We start from the raw sequence: 22534 nt of genomic DNA on the forward strand, positions 1-22534 counted from the left end.
CTAACACATCGAACCGCATTACAAACCACCCTCAATCTAAACAAGGCTCTCACTCTAGAAACAATACTAAACCCACAAAATAAACTAGAAAACTTCAAGGCCTTAGGCGTATTCTTAATAAAAACGGAACTAATAAAACGCATCTAAAAACACAATAACCTACCAAATCAAAATCACATAAACAAACAAACATCCACCATACCCAGCTCCCTTAGTTCTCCTCCCCAACCCCATCGGCATCTATTCCAAATCTCAAAATTCCCAAATTCTATATAAGCGACCCCTAAAGCCCCCTCTTGGGTTGCACACACCACTTTCGCCCCTTTTCGGAAACACATTAAATGGCCTGGCCGTGCCCGTGTGCGAAATACGCATCAGTCGGAAAGCGCACGTTAAATCTCCAAAGTAAGTAAGTAAGACTGACTGCACTCGTCCAAAACAGGTGATGAAGCCGCATGTCATTCAAATACTAAACTCAGTGAAAAAGCCAAATTCACACTACGTGGGTACACCAAATATAGAAAAGACAGAAAAAGACTTATGCCTGGCAACAAGGGAGGAGGACTAATCACCCTTGTCCACGACAGCTGTACCTCGAAAAATATCGAATGAAATGTTAGTTGTTGTTGCATTAAGTGTTTAAGAGGTCGCCTTCTGCCTAGGCAATTTCGGCTGACCTGTCCCTCTTTGGGACTCCTGTGTGTGAGTAGGGTACACATATCTATTGTGTGTTTGGTGTTCACATAATTTCTGTTTTTGTATTGATATGATTTCTATTTTCTTATATTGATATGATTTCATTTTTATCCTTGGCTGCTCTGTTTATATACGTTCGAGTAGCTGTCCATCTCTCAGAAATAGAGTTAGTTTGGCCTTCGCTTTTGCATCTCTTGGCTTTAGGAGATCTTTGACAGATAGCGGATCTAACTGCAATTCTTGTTTTAACCTAGCCCGGGCTGGGGCATGGTCTTGACATTCTAGTAACACGTGATCAATGGTTCAGCCTGATTGCAAGATGAACAAACCTTGTCATAGTGCTTTTTGTGATCGAGTCTGAGGCGTGAGATAGCAATTTCAATTTTCCTTTCATTTGAGTATGAGTTTGGCTTTTGTTAGACCTTGGGTTGAATTTTGTATAGCCATCTGCCGATCTTACTTGCGTCCCATTGGGCTTGCCATCTTTCTGCTATGGAGGCTTTGATTTTGCTTTTTATCTCTAGTTTACTAAAGGGAACAGGCTGTATATCCGCTTTGTCTAGAGCTAGCTTCGCCAGTGAGTCTGCTTTTTCATTTCCATGAATATCTATGTGAGAGGGGATCCAACACAGCTCCACCTGTTGCCCTTGGTCCGATAGTTTTGTATATTCGTATAGAATATTGTTGACTGTGTTTGGCCTGGAGTTTGAGTTTCTGCCACTGATGGCCTGATGTGCACTTAGCGAGTCTGATAGGACGACTGCCTTTGCTTCCGGAAGTTCCGGTATGAGTTTGAGTGCATGATGAATTGCCTCCAATTCAGCCATGAATACTGACTGACCATCAGGCAAGCGAACTGAATGTGCTAAGGGGTTGGAGCTGAGGATATGGATCCCGTAACCAGCACTGTTGTTGATAGGATTCTTTGATCCATCAGTGTATATATGGGCCCAGCTGTCCCAGGTAGTCTGAATCTTAGTGATAGCTACTGATCGTAGTAGGGTTGGGTTTTCTTTTTTAGTGACCTCTGATGTTAAAGCAGTGTCAACTTTGGGAGTTTTTAAAGTCCAGGGAGGGTGTAACCCTTTGTGGTGACTTTATGGTGGCTGAATGTCATCACAATTGTGACTTCGAATGAGTTCACGTACTAATATCCCAGATGGCTTTAGTGAGAGATTTTTTGGAGCTAGGGCTTCATCTCGAGTGTTTTTGTCTTGCCATATCTTTTTAACCAAAGGGTTTGATGTTCGTCCCCAGAACGATAATATTGCCTGCTCTCTTCTTAGTTTCAATTGGAGTTCTCCTGTCTCTATTGTAGTGCTTCTAGTGAGGTGCCTGTTGCTGCGCCTGTGGCCAGCATTAGGGCTTTGTATTGTATTCTGTCTAGGCGCCTCAAGACAGTATTTGATGCTGAATGAAAAGCCTCACAACCATAGTCATTTTTTGATCTGATAAGAGATGTGTAGAGGTCCAGCTGAGTGTCCCTCGATGTGCCCGAAGATGTGTCTGAAATTGCCCGTAATACGTTCAGGTCTTTTTGACATCTGTTTTCGACATATTCTATATGTTTGCGCCAAGTGAGGTGTTGATCAAGGAACACCCCAAGACATTTTGCAGATTTTTCGAATTTGATAGGTTTGCCTTTTATTGAGACACGGGGTATCATAGCATCTTAACCCCAGCGTTTGAATAGAACTCCATCAGTTTTTTCACTTGAAAGGGTGAATCCCCATTTATTGCACCATTGATCTACTCCGTCCAGGGCTGACTGGAGTTTTTTTCTGATTTGTGAAATATCTCTGTGCTTTACCCATATTGCTCTGTCATCAGCGAATTTAGAAGTTTGGGTAGGAGAGTTGACATGGTCAAAAAGATCATTGATCAGGATATTAAACAGGGTTGGGCTTACAATGCTGCCTTGTGGCGTGCCATTGTCCAGTGCCATAGGATCAAATCGATTGTTCCCTATTTTAACTGATAGCGACATGTCTTGCAGGAAGCTGTCTATGAAGTTTACCATGTTCCCTTCTACTCCATTTTGTGCTAGTTTTGAGAGGAGTCCGTCATGCCATACCATGTCGAAGGCTTTGCTGAAGTCCAGAAATACTGCGGCTAGGTATTGTCTGTTTAATTGTGCTGTTTTTATTTCATTTTCCAGTCTTAGAATATGATCTAGACACGAGTGTCCCTTCCTGAAGCCACTTTAATCAGGTTTTATGTAGTTGCCAGTTTCAAGGTGATACATGAGCCTTTTCGTAACCATGGCTTCCATGGCCTTGCACATGTTTGAGGTGAGTGAGATCATAGACCGGCAGCCCAGAGCACTTTGGTCAAACGAACAAGGTACCAATATCCGAACACAGGAACATTTACTGTGTAACCCAACATATTCATATATGGATGTCTGCCGGGGAGCCCCTGCTGCGTGTGGCCCCTGGCCCCCCAAAAGAAGGGGCCATTCAAGGGCTGGATCAAACATTGGAGGTACCACATGAAAGTAAGTGTAAATGAACTGGTACATCTCACAGAGTACAGAATGGGCCACGCCAGACAAATCTTCCTCTGCAAAAGGCCTGCCAGACACCCCCAAAGAGGGTCCCAAAATTTGGCCTAGGTTAAACATTGGAGGTACCACATGAAATCAACATAAAATGAACTATTTCACTCTACTAAGAATAAAAACCCCATTGCCAGACAAATCGTCTGCTGCATAAGGCCCGCCAGACATCCCCAAATGTTTACCCTTAATGCACTCAGTGGACACTCTGGTAAAATTTGACCAGAGTATACATTCGAAGTACCAGATGAAAGTAAGTTTAGATCAACAGGTACATGTTATTGAGTACAACACGGCCCATACCTGACAACTTGTCCTCTGCATAAGGTCCGCCAGACCCCCCAGAGAGGGTCCCAAAATTTGGGCTGGGTTAAACATTGGAGGTACCACATGAAACCAACATAGAATGAACAATTGCACTCTACTTATTGCACAATACCCATTGCCAGACAAATCATCTTCTGCATGAGGCCCGCCAGACACCCACAAAAAGTTGACCCTTCAGGTATACACGGGTAAAATTGGTCTGGAATATATATCGATTGTACCACATTAAGGTACGTTTGAATGAACAGGTTCATATCACAGCGTACAGAATGGGCCACACCAGATAAATCTTCCTCTGCATAAGGCTTAAACATTGGAGGTATCACATGGAACCAACATAAAATGAACTATTACACTCTACTTATTACAAAATACTCATTGCCAAACAAATCCTCTTCTGCATAAGGCCCGCTAGACAGACCCTCACCCCGCCCCACACAGTTGACCCTCTGTAATCCCAGTGAGTAATGAAACATTAGACATCAGCTCTGAGAGTCAACAGATGGTCAAATTTATGTTTTGTTCTTAAAGATGGAAGGATTTTATTGAGATTAAAATCACGTATTTATAAAATCAGGTCTCTGAATACTAGTATTGCTATCATAGATTAGGCCTATCGTTGAAATGTAATAAAAAAGGCATGAATCTGATTCTTATGAATATATATCTGATCAGCTATGAAGTCCCCATGCCTGCTATAGCCTGATAGCTTGGCTATGGATTCCTACAAACCCAAACATGCTTAGGTAGTCCTCAAAGCCTGCTATAAGAATGGTAAATGACAGTCCCTAATACCATTTGGAAATCTTTTGGTGATAATTGTGTTTAAAAACCTATGATCTCCGTTTATTTAGCAAGTTTTATCATCTAAAAAGCTGAATTCCGGCCAAATATTTCCATATTTATCAATTTTACATAGACGTCCTCTCTTCCTTGACGAGATACTATTGCGTCAGAAAAATCAAGTCTTACTAATGCAATGTAAATGATTGGTTGCATAGTTCTCGCTCGATCGTAGGTCTACCTTGTCGCACAAATTTTAAAATGGCTTGAAAGTTCACAAATACGTTCGTACGAGTAAGCTTCAGAAGAGGAGCGCAAATTAATAAGGTAAGGGTTTTAGAAAACGCTCTTTCTTTTTATCGTGGCGAGAAGATTTCTTTCAAAAAGTTCAAGTCAGATCTCCTTTGTGTTGACATTCCTGCAGGTTATGTGTCATCAAGCATTGTTTTGTCCATGCAGCATCCATTGCTGAATACTAGTATTGATATCATAGATTAGGCCTATCGTTGAAATGTAATGAAAATGGCATGAATCTGAATCTTGTGAATATATATCTGATCAGCTATGAAGTCATCAAAGCCTGCTACAGCCTGATAGCTTGGCTATGGATTCCTACAAGCCAGATAGGCATATGGTGCTATGTGCCATGATTTTTATATACTGAACAACAAAAGTTCCTGTGAGATTGAATAAGATTTAATGCAAAGTTATGTTTTTACCAAATCTGAAACAATTTCGGCTTGCAACAGATAAAAGACTCCTGTAAGTGTTCAAATGGTTTTAATTTGTGATACTGTTTTCGGAAAATGCGTGATTTCATTAAAAAAACAACATGAACATGCCAAAATGTCAATTTACAAATCAATAGCGTGTGTGTCCGCCTCTGGTTGCGATGCAAGCAACACATCTTCGTCTCATGGAATGGACCAGGCGTCGCACAAAGTTCTGTGGGATATCTGTCCATATCTGCTGGGGCATGTTTCGAAGTTCCTGGAGTGTCTGTGGAACACGTGGTTGACGTCGAAGGCGCCATGACGACTCAAAAACGGTAGAACAACAGGTCCGATGATCTCGTCGCGGTAGCGCTGTCCATTGAGATTTACCTCTACCACTATCAAACGGGTCCTCTGTCTTGCTGTAATCCCATCCGATACCAAAACGCTGCCGCCCAAGAACCGATCTTCTTCCATGACACAATGAAGACAATCCCTGCACATCTGAGGCGGAGACGTACGGTTTGTGAAGATAATCGTCGAAGGGCAGGGATGCTTCTTGCAGTCACTGTTACTGGATAGAATCGATTTCGTAGGTGTGTTGTTCGAATCCAGTTGTCTTGTCGATTATTGGTTACGCGTGGCCTGCCACTCCGAGGATGGTCTCTGACTGCATTCGTCTGTTGCCAACGTTGCCATAAACACCAAATGGTGTTTCTGTGGACGTTAAATTGTCTTGCAACATCACGTTGACTCGATCCTTCTTCAAGCACACAAATGGCTCGCAGACGCTCGTTTTCGGACAAGCGTGGCATTTCATAATGTTGAATAATTGGGTAATTTTGTTGTTTTTCTGAATGGTTGTTGTCAGCACGATGCTAAACAATGCATATGGAATCCCGTTAACGCACACGAAATGCATGGGGCTTGCATAAAAGTCAACATTTGCATGGAATGTATGCTTTTCTGTAGCAATTTGCGTTTTTGTGACTTGATTCCATACATGTACTACAATAATGAAAACCAAACTTTACTTGTTTGAAAAATACACTATACACTTTTGTTGTTGAGTGTTGCTGAATGGATAATGATAGCCCCTAATGCCATTTGGAAATGTTTTAGGATGATAATCGGGAAATTCGGGGTGATAATTGTGTTTAATAACCTATGATCTCCATTTATTTAGCAAGTTTTATCATCTAAAAATCTGAATTCAGGCCAAATATATCTCCATATTTATCAATTTTACATAGACGTCTTTTCTTCGTTGACGAGATCAAGTCTAACCCAATACAATGGTATCATTAGACTTATATCAAAGGCTAGGCCTATCGAGATATCGAGATTAGACTAGCTCATTGTATCAATGGATGCTGCATGGACAAAACAATGCTTGATGACACATAACCTGCAGGAATGTCAACACAAAGGAGATCTGACTTGAACTTTTTGAAAGAAATCTTCTCGCCACGATAAAAAGAAAGAGCGTTTTCTAAAACCCTTACCTTATTAATTTGCGCTCCTCTTCTGAAGCTTACTCGTACGAACGTATTTGTGAACTTTCAAGCCATTTTAAAATTTGTGCGACAAGGTAGACCTACGATCGAGCGAGAACTATGCAACCAATCATTTACATTGCATTAGTAAGACTTGATTTTTCTGACGCAATAGTATCTCGTCAAGGAAGAGAGGACGTCTATGTAAAATTGATAAATATGGAAATATTTGGCCGGAATTCAGCTTTTTAGATGATAAAACTTGCTAAATAAACGGAGATCATAGGTTTTTAAACACAATTATCACCAAAAGATTTCCAAATGGTATTAGGGACTGTCATTTACCATTCTTATAGCAGGCTTTGAGGACTACCTAAGCATGTTTGGGTTTGTAGGAATCCATAGCCAAGCTATCAGGCTATAGCAGGCATGGGGACTTCATAGCTGATCAGATATATATTCATAAGAATCAGATTCATGCCTTTTTTATTACATTTCAACGATAGGCCTAAACTATGATAGCAATACTAGTATTCAGAGACCTGATTTTATAAATACGTGATTTTAATCTCAATAAAATCCTTCCATCTTTAAGAACAAAACATAAATTTGACCATCTGTTGACTCTCAGAGCTGATGTCCAATGTTTCATTATGCACACTGGGATTACAGAGGGTCAACTGTGTGGGGTGGGGTGAGGGTCTGTCTAGCGGGCCTTATGCAGAAGAGGATTTGTTTGGCAATGAGTATTTTGTAATAAGTAGAGTGTAATAGTTCATTTTATGTTGGTTCCATGTGATACCTCCAATGTTTAAGCCTTATGCAGAGGAAGATTTATCTGGTGTGGCCCATTCTGTACGCTGTGATATGAACCTGTTCATTCAAACGTACCTTAATGTGGTACAATCGATATATATATTCCAGACCAATTTTACCCGTGTATACCTGAAGGGTCAACTTTTTGTGGGTGTCTGGCGGGCCTTATGCAGAAGATGATTTGTCTGGCAATGGGTATTGTGCAATAAGTAGAGTGCAATTGTTCATTTTATGTTGGTTTCATGTGGTACCTCCAATGTTTAACCCAGCCCAAATTTTGGGACCCTCTCTGGGGGATCTGGCGGACCTTATGCAGAGGACAAGTTGTCAGGTATGGGCCGTGTTGTACTCAATAACATGTACCTGTTGATCAAAACTTACTTTCATCTGGTACTTTGAATGTATACTCTGGTCAAATTTTACCAGAGTGTCCACTGAGTGCATTAAGGGTCAACATTTGGGGGTGTCTGGCGGGCCTTATGCAGCAGACGATTTGTCTGGCATTTGGGTTTTTATTCTTAGTAGAGTGAAATAGTTCATTTTATGTTGATTTCATGTGGTACCTCCAATGTTTAACCTAGGCCAAATTTTGGGACCCTCTTTGGGGGTGTCTGGCAGGCCTTTTGCAGAGGAAGATTTGTCTGGCGTGGCCCATTCTGTACTCTGTGAGATGTACCAGTTCATTTACACTTACTTTCACGTGGTACCTCCAATGTTTGATCCAGCCCTTGAATGGCCCCTTCTTTTGGGGGGCCAGGGGCCACACGCAGCAGGGGCTCCCCGGCAGACATCCATATATGAATATGTTGGGTTACACAGTAAATGTTCCTGTGTTCGGATATTGGTACCTTGTTCGTTTGACCAAAGTGCTCTGGGCTGCCGGTCTATATCGTGTTATACAACTCAGTAAATAAGCCTTTGGTTTGATCAGGTAGGTTTTTTCAATATCTCGTAGCTGGTTGTGTCAAGACCAGGTGCTGTGCCTTTTCTATGTTGTATCGCATCATCAAACTCTGTCACAGTAAATGGTATATTGTATACCAGATGCTTGCTTTGCGGCCGTTCTGAGATCTTAAGCATAAGCATTTTTTTCCTGTTTGAATTCTTCGCTGCAATTTGTGTTGCTGCTGACAGATGAGAAGTGCTCAGCTAGAATGTTGGCCTTTTCTTTGACTGTATGGGCGTTGGCTTACTTGGGAATTATTGTGGGTTTACGCTTACCCCTGACTGCGTGTATTTTGCTCCAGACTGTTTTAGCATTTGTTTTCTCATTAAGGGATTTGCAGAAGGTCTGCCATGACTTTTTTAGAATCGTCTATGAGTTGTCTTATGTTTGCCCTGGCTGCTCGGACTTGGGCGAAGGCTGATTTATCCATTTTTGACCTATTTAGGGCTTTCTTTCTCGCTCTCCTAGCTTTTGCTATTTCCCTGTTCCACCATGGTACAGGGGTTTTGCAAGTATTGTGGTCTTTTGGGGGGAATTGATTTTTCAGCTGCGGCAATAATTGCTGAGGTGAGATTTTGGCAAAAAAGATCAGGACTATCCGAGGCAATTTCTGAGGACTTGAATGATATACATTCCTTCCTGAATTTAGGCCAATCAGCCTTTTCATAGTCCCATGTGGGCTGAGGATTGGGCTGTTCCTCTAATTGTGGTGGGCTACCTATGTAGGTGAGTATAGGAAGGTGATCGCTTCCCCAAGTGTCGTCATGGACTTGCCATTGGCAATGTGAGGCGAGGTTTTCGGTGGCAATTGTGAGATCAATTGAACTCCACGTGTTGTGGACTTGGTCATAACGTGTGTGACTGCCGTTGTTCAGAGTTATGAGATTGTCGTCCTCAACCCATTTCTCTACCATTTTGCCGTATTTGCATGAATCATTCCTGTCTTCCCAAAGAGGGCTGTGGGCATTAAAGTCACCAAGGATCATCCCATTTTTGCCTACTATTTGAGCTAGTCTTGTTAGCTCTTCCATGTTCGTTTCATGGGTAACCCTGTGATATATGTTAGCTATGCATAATTCGTTGCCATTTGCCAGTTTTAGGGAGATTACTTGGGTTTCAAGGTTTCCTACGTTTGATTCGATATTTTTGGAGGTACAGCTGTCGTGGACAAGGGTGATTAGTCCTCCTTCCTTGTTGCCAGGCATAAGTCTTTTTCTGTCTTTTCTATATTGGGTGTACCCAGGTAGTGTGAATTTGGCTTTTTTACTGAGTTTAGTCTCCTGTATTAGAATGACATGCGGCTCCATCACCTGTTTTTTGACGAGTGCAGTCAGTTCATTGCCGTGGCTCTTAAGGCTATTTGCGTTCCACTGTAGTCCATGCCCAGTGGGAACCTTTTGTCAGGTAATTATTACCACTAAATATACCTCTAATAAGTTCATTAACTGAGCATCAAGTGAATGACGACAAATACAGAGATGTTGGGTTGACAACAAGGGGATAATAATTGTTGTATTATATGCAATTTGGTTGCCTGAAAACTAAGGATCCTTGCTTTTTTAGTATACTGAACCGCAAAAGAAACGTCACCATGTATAGATATATGAGAAACCTTATATATCCAAACACTGTAAACATACTTTGAGTGATATTAAAAATATGAAACTTGGCAAAACTGATCATCAAGGTTGAAATTAATGTGTCAAATGTTTTTAAAGTGAAACACAATAGCAATTCAATAATGAATGAATAATATCCGATCTGGGTGGATTTTTATAGGGCAAGAAATGGGGGAACTCACGTGCATCGGGTTACCATGGCCGTTGCCGTGATGCGTTTGGGCGATCGGTTTTATTGTCATCTGCTTTATTTTTTTAATGACAACTTTTCACGCAATGTTACTTGGGGTGACGTTTCTTTTGCGGTTCAGTATATATGAACTGAACTACATTGTTGCAAAAACAAATGCGCGCGTTCTTACAATATACTAAAGAACATAATTGTGCATACACATTTACTTGATTTGTATATTTTATTATGCCCCGCCCAAATAAAGTTTTGCAGGGGAGGTAGAAAAGTGGTCCGCCCGTCACGTTTCATTCCCGGAGCATAAGTCATACGTCATTCAATGTTTATTCATGAAACTTTGTCTACTTTGCTTGGCTTGACCCTGGCGCCACATCGCGTAGATCACGAGTTGTGCCCCTTGTCATCAAAGAGGAAAAGAATATCTTATCAGAACAGCTTTGGCAAAATACAAACATAAGAAAAAGGGAAATTATAACACTACTCGGGACAAAGTATTAACTTCATAAATGATTTTATAGATGAGAGTGGAAGCTGTCTAGATCTTTTAGACCTAAAAACATTTATGACTAAAACAAATTTTCTGGAATATTCTTGTCTCATACAAGCAATAAAACAATATTACAAGTTTAAGAATATGTCAAAAACATCTTAAGTGCTTCTGCCCTTAATACCGTATTTCCTTAAAAACTCTGTGGAGTGTGGAATATTTTATATATCAAATAAGGGCCCCAACAATTTAATATCTCCAAAAACACATTCAAAGAATGGAACTATAATTTGCCACTGGAAAAGATTGGGAAATGATTAATCGCATTGTTGTATTAATCGTAATTATTGCGGTGAACTGTCTCTCAAATGTCATGCATTTCAGGATCTAACTATCGACAACTAATGACATAAAGTAGACCAACTACGACATGTTTTAAACAATTGTTTAAATAAAACAGAAATGCGCGTACTTTCTGTTCAGTTCAGAACATTTTTTACAAGATATGGGTCACAGGGAATCAGGGGAGGGTCACCAAAATATATGACAATCTCTAGGGAAGGGTCATAAAAAATGATTCACATATTTGGGGAGGGTCATGAAAAAAAGACATTTGATTATAAAATAAAAAGTGCTTTTGCATTTTGTCGTGAAAAGGGTCATGAAAAAAATGTACAAGGACACGGGGAGTTATCCAAACATATGACATATTAGGCGAGGGTAATTATTTTCAGCACATTAGTACATCACAACCCTGTGACCCACTCACTCATCCCTGTAATAAATGACCCGCCCCTTACCCATAGACCTTTTCGAAAATTATAACAAATGGTCCGCCGAGGAATGACAAAACATTCACTCACATTAAAAATAGATACTATTCCTACCGGGTTCCAGAGATATCTGGGAACGGAAAACTTTGATTGTACGGCGTTCGTGTGTGCATTTTACGTCCACTTTAGTTACAAATGGGTTTTTTCACTCATCTGAAGAGACATAAAATTATTAAGACATTGTCACGTCATTTGACGAGAAGTCACATCCCTTGATGAGTTCTCCAAGCATGAGGTGGGAAAGAACTGTTCCTCCCAAAAATCTTTACAGGGGAATTATCTTTAAACAGTTCTTATAACAACCTATACCTAGAGTGAGTGGGTTAGGTTTAAGACTGCTTTGGACAGTATTTCAGTCATTTCAGGGTGTCTCAACTTGAGGAAAACCCGGAGGGATGCAGGTCTCTAACATTTACCACTTGGGTGAAACCCACAAGCATGGGTCTGGTGCTGACAAAACTAGAAAAACAATAAAGGCAAACAAGGATTCGAACCCATCACAGGTTTCTGGTGTTCCAAAGGGACTTAACTCTGCCCAGCAAATTGTGACACCTCAGACGCAAGAGCCACCCGAGTCCATACCTGAACATAGAGGTGAGGTGAAATCAGGTTTAGAGTCACTAGATTGTTGCACTTATATAGCATGCACCTCTTGTGTATATGTGTGTGTGTGGCTGCTTGTACTTGTCAGGACTAATGCCGATTTAATAGTGCTATCCCACTGAGATACCATGCCGCAGTTTAACATGAATACCCTACTCGGCATACTGGCTCCATGTTTTAGCCCCTTAATGCCAGGCGTTGGGCAGGGTAACAACAAGTACCATCTTTAACGTCTTCTGGTATGACGCGGCCAGGGATCTAACCCCGGATCTTCCTCTCTCCAGGAAGATGCTCTATCCTCTAGACCACGGAGGTGGTCTCCCACACATAGAACAATTATTCAAAGGCTATGGAGAAAAGTTCAGTTTTAATCTTAATAAAGACTCATATTTTTTTATCGGTATGTTTTCAATTTATTCAAACATTGAACATCCTCAATGCTTACACAAATCAAAGCATGCACATGCAGTTATAACAGATATATAAATATACACAATCATTGAGCATCATCCTGATTATGGCGAGTACGGCCAGCAATAGGACAGTATTGATCACACAGGGTGGACAGGGCACCACTCGTTTGGTTACAACACATAATTCCAGGTCATCAACGCCAAATCTCCACCTTGGCACACTCTTATTACAAGCATGGGGTACTGGGGACCGATTCAGCCGTAGAATCAACATGAATACAGTTAAAGAATTCCATAGTGCTCTAAACTTTCACATCCACAAATGAGTGAGTGAGTGAGTGAGTGAGTGAGTGAGTGAGTGAGTGAGTGAGTTGGGTTTAACGCCGCTTTTAACATCATTACAGTTATATTGTGGCGTGTCAGCTTAATGTGGGAAGAAAGTCCGAAGTGATGCAGGTCTCAGACATTTACCACCTCGGTGAAACCCACGAGCACGGGTATGGTGCTGACAAACCTAGAAACTTAATCGGGGCGAACTGGGATTCGAACCCACAATCATAGGTTTCTGGCGTGCCCAAGGGACGCAACTCTGCACAGCGAATCGCGGCGCCTAAGACGACTGGGCCACCCGTGCCCCCCCCCCCCCCCCCCCCCCCACCCCCCCCCACCCCCCATCCACAAATGAGTCCTCCAAATAGTTCCATGATGGGCTACTCCTAAAAAAATCCATTTTTATATGATGTGTTTCTCATAAAAAATCCTCCTTTTTTTCATTAATATTTTCATAACCGAGACATAATTTCTTAAATGAACAGTATATCTATTGGATAATTTATACATATTAAATACCATGTATACAGGGATGAGAATGTTTTTTTAATAAAAAGAAAACACTGAAAGTTCACTGGCGGACAATATGATTTTTTTGCATCGCTATATATATAAGGAAAGTTTTTTCATACCTAGAATGAGGGGGTCAGAAAGGGGTTTTCCTGTGAATGGGGTAGAAGATCTCACGGTACATGTAGTATCCAGTTAAGGTAAAGTGAATAAAACATGTATATATTTTAAGGTTTTCTAATTTCTCAGGTAATTGTTTGTCCAGATGTGAAGGTTTACATAATTCAAATAAAATGTTCCGGTGTCAGTCCATCATGGTGTATACCGTATTCGACGTAATAAGCGCCCCACTCTAATAAGCGCTCACGGCGGTATTTGCTAATATATTGGCTAGTGAACAATCCTAATTAGCACCCCTTCCGATTGATCAATGTTCACAAGACTTATTTATTCGCATACAATACGCACTCGTGTGTTATATGCACCCTTAATTATGGGCAATTAAATTCTAGAAAAATATATCTGTCGTACATAAACATTCAGGCTGTCAGCATAAACCACAAAATTTATCTTTCAACTCTGTTTTTTTCACGAAAATAATATTCTAATAAGAGCCCCCTATTTTAATTTGAGAGCGCCCTGGGTGCTTATTACGTCGAAAACGGTAACCTCCCCATCTCTATTGTAGCACTGCGTGGTGCTCCACTCCAGTTAGCATTGTGTTGCATCACATATCAGTAGAGCTGCTGTGGATAATTAATGACTACTGTCTTAGAGGCTTAAATACCATGACGGAACGGCAGAGCCACATCGCATGCTTCACTCAAACACAAACATATTTTACCTGAAGAATTAATGTTTTTGGACATGGCTGAAGTGTAACACATAAATATTTATACACTCAAGTTAATGGCACCGTTGATGTGGGATTTAGATTCTTACAGTAATTGTTTATTGTATGTTTTGAGTTATATAATTATTTGTAGGTTGAAATTTAAAATATATCTAAAAAATGATTTGGGATTTTTTGGGTTAAAAGATGTCTTTGTTTTTTATTGGTAATCTTTGAATCAAAGAATTAACCAGATTAAGTGTATTCATTTGTATTTGACAATGGGACATAGTAGAAGAATTATACAAAACAATAAATCAGCTTGATATTGAGATTTTGTTACAAGTTTGATGATATTTTCACTCATCTGAAGAAATAAAAATGTAAATTGTATTTACCGATGCTATCTTTTTATAATTCATGTAATTTTGCATAATAGGACTGAAATGAGATCCACACTTGGTCCCATCTTTGCACAAGGCTGTTGGTGTTGGTGCTAGCTGACCTATCTAAGAGGGTCTAGTCCTTCAGGACAGCCAAGCAGGATACTGACACTACAATGCCTGCTTAATTGCATACATTCCACATAATCGCGACAAGCCTCTTCCGATTTCTCAATTGCTCGGCAGGCTTTGAAATGTTAAGTTGAACGCTTTCTACGAAAATTGCTCTTAAGTACTGTGTGGAATATAGATGGCGGAATCCTGAAATAGGAAGGATTATTATGTTCAAGTGATGAATAACAAGCGTTTTAACAGTATCTTCTGAGTCTGAAGTAGGATAGCTAAGCATGTGTTGGGGTTTTAGTTTTTTTTAAAGAAGTATGTTATGTTGAGCTCCAGCCTATTAGCTTTTAGTGGTGGTGATCAGTGATGCTTAATTTGTGAATTGCATACATAAGCTTGGTGAGGAATCTTGACTCGAGCGTTTTATGTTATGATTTGGACTATGATACAAATATTCAGACTTCAAAACAGGAAGTTATTTTTGCAGGTTTTTTTGTTTAGTAAGATCATTATGTTGAAAGTCATTTCCATGCGTTTGGAGGAGGAGTGTGGTATTTGTCATGGTGGCTGATGTGACTTTGTGAGTGGGAGGTCTGAGAGAGCGGGCCAGGGTAGGATGTGGCGACTACAACACACATACCATGAAGCAGTGCTAGAATGTACTATCTGCCCTGGTCTGTACAAACACGTCAGTCAGCAAGGACTGGGGAGAGTTCACCGTTTCCTGGGTTATACACAAACACTGACTGGTCCCGGTGGTGGCTGTAAGAGTGGACCGACATGGGGATCGGGTGGGCTCAATATGTGACTGGGACGATTCAGGACTCCTGCTAACAACAACTGGTCTCCTGCCCCACTCTTGATTTACATCCTGCTGCACTATTACTTGGAGGTTGTTGACAGTGGCATGCAAATACACTTGTTTACCCACTTCCTACGACTCCCTCCCCTCCTACCACCTCTTCCTCCGACTCCCTCTTCCCCTCCCCACGTCCAACTTCTTCTCCCTACTCCCTCGTCCCTCGTCCCTCGTCCCCCTTCTGATTCCTACTCCCTCTTCCTCTCCCCACGTCCGACTTCCTCTTCATACTCCCTCGTCCCTTGTCCCTCGTCCCTCTTCCGATTCCTACTCCCTCGTCCCTCGCCCCCCTTCAGATTCCTACTCCCTCGTCCCTCGTCCCTCATCCCCCTTCAGATTCCCTCTTACTCCCTGAAGCCCCACTCCCCTCCCCTTGCCTCTGATGCCCTTTTTCTCTTTGATTCCACTTTCCCCTCCCTTCTTCTGACGCTCTCTCCTCTCCCCACCTCCGACTTCCTCTTCCTACTCCCTCGTCCCTCGTCCCCCTTCCGATTCCCTCTTACTCCCTGAAGCCCCACTCCCCTCCCTTGCCTCTGATGGTCTGTTTCTCTTTGATTCCCCTCCCTTCTTCTGACGCTCTCTCCTCTCCCTCTCTGCTCCAATCCTCTGACTCCCTTCTTCTCTCCTCTCCCCTCCTCATTATTCCCTCCCCGCAATGACTCCTTCCCTCTCTCCTTTAATCTTCTGACCCCTTCCCCTCCCCTCCCGTCCATCCCCTCACTTCACCACAGTGGTTCCTCCTCATGCAAACAGACCCCACTGTACAGTATGATTATGTCTGTAAAGACCACAAGTACTACCAGACACTGATGACTTGCACTGGTCTAGGTATTAGGGTATCTTCTTGTGAGGTGGAACATGTGAAACAAAACAGTTTCTCTCCTGGCAGATAAGGGCTACATTCTTGACCAGTGTATCGTAAAGTAGCCCATTTAGACGGGAGTGCCAGGTAATCGAGCTTCAATTGCTACTAAGAACTCTTACCTGCTTAAATGGCAGTCTGGTGTAACAATGGAAAGTCTGTTGAGAATAGACTTAGCTTGTAGTGGAGATTAATGGCCTGGGAAGTATGTTCTTGTTCGCGAGTTATAGTGACTTAGTCAAGATGTTCTTGTAAATTATGTTATGTTGGTTGGCAATACTCAGCAATATTCCAGCTATATGAAGGCGGTCTGTAAATAATCGAGTCTGGATCAGACAATCCAGTGATTGATATCATGAGCATCAGTCCACGCAGTTGGAATCGATGACATGCATCAACCATGTCAGCGAGCCTATCCACCCAATTTCATTACAACAAGCATAGTCGCCTTTTACAGCAAGCATGGGTTGCTGAAGACTAAATTATGTTATAAGATAATGCGACCAAGTCAAATAAAATATTTATTCATGTCTGTTGGTTTGGAAATGATTTATGTTCTTAAACCTTTTTTCTATGCTGGTAGTGAAAACAACTGCACATGCGGATAAGTTCCCCATGGCACACTTGAAATTGAATACTTTTCAGTCCGTGCCATGACCTGATGGATGGAGGGACGGTGGGGTAGCCTAGTGATTAAAGCGTTCTCGTCATGCTGAAGGCCGGGTTCGATTCCCTACATTGGTCAAATGTATGAAGCCCATTTCAGGTGTTCCCCTGCCGTGATATTGCTGGAATATTGCTTAAAGTGGCAGAAAACCATGCTCAGTCACTCACTCACTTGTGGATGAATGCTCACATCTTCACTGGCCAAGACTTGAAAAAAAGGCTGTTGTGATAAATAGAGATTAAAAGTCGAGTCTATTTCTGTGTCGTAAATATATATTAGGAATAAAATATGTATTACCTGAGCCATACATACGAGGGTCATATCTTTTTGTCATATGTCTTTCTTAAAATAATAAATGTTTAAGACGTAATTTCACTCAATAAAGTAGCTTTTGAAATCGTGCATGAATACAATTTTTGAGTGATCATCCCATTTTGTCAAATTGTGCCAAAAAAACTTGCAGCCATGTTTGTTGCCGTGTTATGATGACTTATGGGAAATGCCTGTCTAAGCATTTGGGAATATTAGTCAATAGTTTATTACGAATGTGGGCATCACTTTGATGTATGGAGCTTGAAAGTAGTTCCTGCCAGGCAACCTCATTTGCATATTTATTGGATCATGATACAGTTAATCAGATTGGTTTATTGCATCAACAACACAAGCCTTTATGTGATAAAGAGGAGTGTCGCTGACCAAACAGTTCCTTCACATTGCCTTGACATCTTCTTTCAGTGAACTCCAACTCCAGTGTAGGCAGTACGAAGTATGACCCGGACCTCCTCTGGCGCGGAAAAGTGTGGCTCGACTCAAAAATGAACTGGAGCAGATTCGGGCGGAAATGCAGTACAAGGAGAGAGGCGTGGAGACACTGACAAGGTAAGATAACTCTTGATGTTTTGTCACCTCAGTAACCGCTTGGGCCTCTTTTTCCGACCGACTCCATGGTCTTGTGGTAGAGCATCTGCCAGGAGAGCGGAAGGTCCGGAGTTCGATCCCCAGCCGCGTCATACAAAAAGACGTCAAAAGATTGTACTTGTCGTTACCCTGTCTGGCGCTCGGCATTAAGGGGCTAGAACAAGGACTGGTCGGCTCGGAGTCAGTATATTGTGTCTGAGTGGGGTATTCATGTTAAACTGCGGCATGTATCTCAGTGAGTACAAACAGCCACACACACACATACACGTGCATGCACGTCGCTATATAAGTGCAATAATCTTGGACGTGACGTTAAACCCACTTTCACCTCACCTCACCTCACCTTGTTCCCTACCCATGTCACTGGAGAACTAGTAAATCCCTCAATGTACCTACAGCATGGTGGCACATTTGATAGATATCTTTAGTGGATGATAGTTTGATACAGTGATCACATGAGGTTCTGGTCCCTCTGGTTGTCTCGTGTGACGTGGGGGACGTGATTCAGAACGTTCTGAAATGGATTTCACCATGGACGATGTGTGATACGCCATATAATGAAAGGAGGTAGCTCTCAATGTATCTTCTGTTTATATGGTTATATAAATCTTTTACCAAATAAACGTTTAATGCATATTGGACGAACGCTTGACCATAGAAGGGGAAATACCTCCTGTATGTTAAGTGGATGAAATTATTCCTTGCGGTAAATAGCTGCGAGATTGCTGATATGGCATTAAGCAAAATTCACTCACTCACTCTGATATTTTTTCATATAATGTCCACCCTTAATCCATGTCTGTCTGTTTTGCAAGTCATGTTGACACCAAGGTCAGTGTCACAAGGGGAGATAACTGACTGCTGACTTTAGGCAGGGTCTTCAGCAGGGTCTACTTTTTCAGTAAATACGTATATTTATAATTCTCCATTTACCTAATAGTTCAAACAGTTGTCAGTAGTATTGTTATGCTAAAAAAAACTCATTCACTCCTCATTCACACCTCATTTATCAAAGTGAAAAAGTTTTGTTGTACATAATACACTGGACAGTATTAGTCCAGCTTTATTAGCGCAGCTTGTAAATAGGTGAGTCAGAACCATACGAATCATTGATAGAGATTATTCATAATGTCCAATGTCATTGAGAATTGCGTTATACAATCAACAAAGTCTCCAAGCTGACCACCCCAATCAAGTGGCGTTTGTTTCTCGGAGACACCCATGATGATCCGGGGTAGAATAGGTCTTAAGCAACCCATGTTTGCCGTAAGAGGCGACTAGGCTTGTCATAAGAGGTGAATAACGGAATCGGGTGGTTAGGATCACAGGCTTGATTGATGCATTTCATCGTATCCAAATTGCGTGGATTGATTCTCATGATGTCAATCACTGGATTGTGTGGTCCAGACTTGATTATTTACAGATCACCGTCTTATGGCTGGAATATTGCTGAGTATGGAAACAACAAACAACAACTGTTTCTAGGCGAGACCGAGGTGGCATTTTAACTATTAAGTCTATTGAAGTTCTGCCTCATGGTATCGAGTTGTAGCAGCAGATCCTAATGGACTTACAAGTATGGTCTAAAGAGGCGACGAGAAATGCACAAAACGGTTAATGATATCTCTTTAGTCTACAACTTTGTCATTCAAACCTTTTTCGTAAGGTGATATAGAATGTGAAAAGCATCACAAAATGTCCTTTTCTATTTAACTCAGAAATTGTGATATAACTTAAGTGAAAATAAAAGCATAGGAAGATAAGTTTAAAATAGAACTACTGTAAAGCAACTAGTGCCATTCAGCTGTTTGGCCTAAGTTTGTTTGTTTGTTGTTTAATGTCGCACTAAGCAATATGCAAGCTATATGATGGAAGCTGTAAATAATCAAGTCTGGACCAGACAATCCAGTGATTGACACCATGAGCATCGATCCACGCAATTGGGATACGATGACCTGCATCAACCAAGTCAGCGAGCCTGACCACCCGACCCGGTTAGTCGCCTCTTATGACAAGCATAGTCGCCTCTTACGGCAAGCATGGGTTGCTGAACACCTATTCTAACCCGGATCTTCACGGGTCTTGGCCTAAGTGCTGTGGCACTGATATGATATTAAGTCCAGATTTTCAATGTTGAATTTGAGTTTTATTCCCAACTGTTAGGTTTTATATGACATCGTTTATGTTTCAATTTGAACAACATGATTTTCGTTTCAAATGGTTTGCCTCCCAATTCTCCTTGATTATGTTTCTAGGTTTGTCAGCACTGTACCTCTACTTTTCTGGTTTCACCAAAGTAGTAAATGTCTAAGACCTGGTGCGATGGGGTAGCCCAGCGGTGAAAGTTTTCTCTCATCATGCCGGAAGCAAGGGGTTCAATTCCCCACATAGGTGCAATGTGTGAAGCCTTTTCTGGTGTCCCCCCACTGTGATATTGCTGGAATTTTACTAAAAGTGGCGTAAAACTCTACTCACTCACTCACTTACTCACTTTAAGATTTGCATCACTTCAGGATTTCGTCCCACATCAAGCTGACAACAGATATAGTTCAAAACAGAGTCTCTGAATTTCCGGATTAATCCCATGTTTTTATCAGTTTTACATTTGTCAGGTTGACGTTCTTCTTATACATCCTTGTCTCTTGTAATTGATTAATGGAGATAGTTTGTTCTTGTAAGTGAAAAGGTAACATTTTGCCACTTCTAGTGAAACGGAAATATTTTACCTCCAGATTTTTATTTACATTTCCGATGAGGAAAATCTGAGCCCAACGTCTCCCAGTTGACGCAGGCGTTATTTAATCCTGACATTCTGTTTTGTGCCTTCCCACTTAGCAGAGATGGAAGAATGGCTCTATTGTTATCCAGGAGGTTAAATTCCTCCATGTTACCTGTCCTGTTACCTGCCCCTTCGCTGGGGGACTGACCTCGTTATTGAGGGGACACAGGTATTCTGTACCTGCACAAAACTGTCTTGTTGGTTGCATATTGACAACATTCAGTCTGGAGTTATAAAACACTGTGTGTAGTCATTTTAAAAGGGGCACTATGCTCTGTTATAAAACATGGGGTGCTGTCACTTTTAAGAGGGGCAATATGCTTTTTTAAAAACCCTGGGTGCTGTCACTTTTAAGGGGACACCATGCTTTTTTAAAAACCCTGGCTGCTGTCACTTTTAAAGGGGCACTATTTTGTTACAAAACACTGGGTGTAGTCATTTTTTAAGGGGGACTATGCTCTGTTATAAAACACTAGGTGCTGTCACTTTTAAGAGGGCAATATACTCAGGTCCAGTTTATGTGTTGGTCCAAAGTTTGGTGTTGGAAGGATGACGTAAAAGTAATATGGAGTGTACATGTTAGGCCTCTTAAAGGGGTGGGTATTCCTCATGGTACAGGTCTACACACAGTTAGTAGTGCTATGTGTGTGACATGACATATTGTCTGAGTTTAAGTAGGGCTTATTAAATAAATTTATACACTTCACAAAATGTGTGTCGCTAGAATGAGAAGCAATTTTTAAGACTTGAATCAATCGGGCTGCCAGTGCGTGTAGTCAAATCCTTCCTTGAATGTATACAGGAGAACAGGCCCCCAGTGTGTAGTCTGTGTGTCAACCCATCAGACAGAGCTACAGATAAGCATATTTGCTAAAATACCCCCCCCCCCCCCCCCCCCAAAATATTCAAAACTCAATTAGTTTCAATTAACTTGCGGACAGAAACTCATGCATTAGATGAAAAACTCGAATGTATAAAAACAGCACCTGTAAATACTCAGTGAAGCTTTTCCAGTATCCGTACAAAGGAGCTAATTTTGAAAACACAATTACGAGCTAATTTACTTTCAGAGTCATGCCTGTATGTTTAGAACAGTTATATACATCTAAAACATTGTTTCATTGGGTTTTTTTAATCTTAAAAAATTCACTTATTTTGGGAAAAAACCAATAGAGTGATGAATAGATGAGTGAAAAAAATATTGGTTACCCAATGAAAAATGTAATAACCCAATTAAAATGGAAACCCTAGAGTAAAAACTCAATTGTTCAAAAAGATATCTTGAGCTCTGACCAGATGTGTGGATTGTTGTCGTGTTATCAAACCACTGGTTTTCTGTGTCTCAAATCCTCCATTTGGGATTCAGGCAGAAAGGAACAGGTTGGACCCGTGAAGATCCGGGGTAGAATAGGTCTTCTGCAACCTATGCATGGTGTCAAAAGTGACTATGCTTGTCATAAAAGGTGACTTTGTGATCAGGTGGTCAGGCTTGCTGACTTGATTGATGCTCATGATGTAAATCACTCGATTGTTTGGTCCAGACTCGATAATTTACAGACAGCCATGATATAGCTGGAATATTGCTGAGTTCGGTGTTAAACAACAAACAAACAAACAAACAAACAAAAGGAACAGGTTATGTTGGTGGTACGGTCAATCACTGATTTTTCTTGTCCAGATTCCAATCGTTTAAAGTCATCATAATATAGCTGAAATAATACTGACTGTCCTATAAAACTTCCTTCAATAAAAAAAGCTGTTTTTTATTGCGACCCATACTGCCTCCACCCTG

The 22534-nt window shown here is 41.2% G+C and overlaps 1 protein-coding gene and 1 long non-coding RNA gene across 3 annotated transcripts in view; both read left to right on the forward strand.

Moving 5' to 3' along the window:
- The window catches only part of LOC124128980 (protein kibra-like), a 250613-nt gene that overhangs the window by 191668 nt on the left and 36411 nt on the right, over positions 1 to 22534 (forward strand). The window lies entirely within an intron of this gene.
- The window catches only part of LOC125376073, an 81037-nt gene that overhangs the window by 54841 nt on the left and 3662 nt on the right, over positions 1 to 22534 (forward strand). For both annotated transcript variants that reach the window (XR_007218976.1, XR_007218975.1), the window contains exon 2: positions 17781 to 17924. This is a non-coding gene — a long non-coding RNA (uncharacterized LOC125376073). The remainder of the gene's footprint in view (positions 1 to 17780; positions 17925 to 22534) is intronic.

Source organism: Haliotis rufescens, unplaced genomic scaffold (assembly GCF_023055435.1).
Source record: "Haliotis rufescens isolate VD_foot unplaced genomic scaffold, xgHalRufe1.0.p SCAF_7, whole genome shotgun sequence".
Lineage (NCBI taxonomy): Eukaryota > Metazoa > Mollusca > Gastropoda > Lepetellida > Haliotidae > Haliotis > Haliotis rufescens.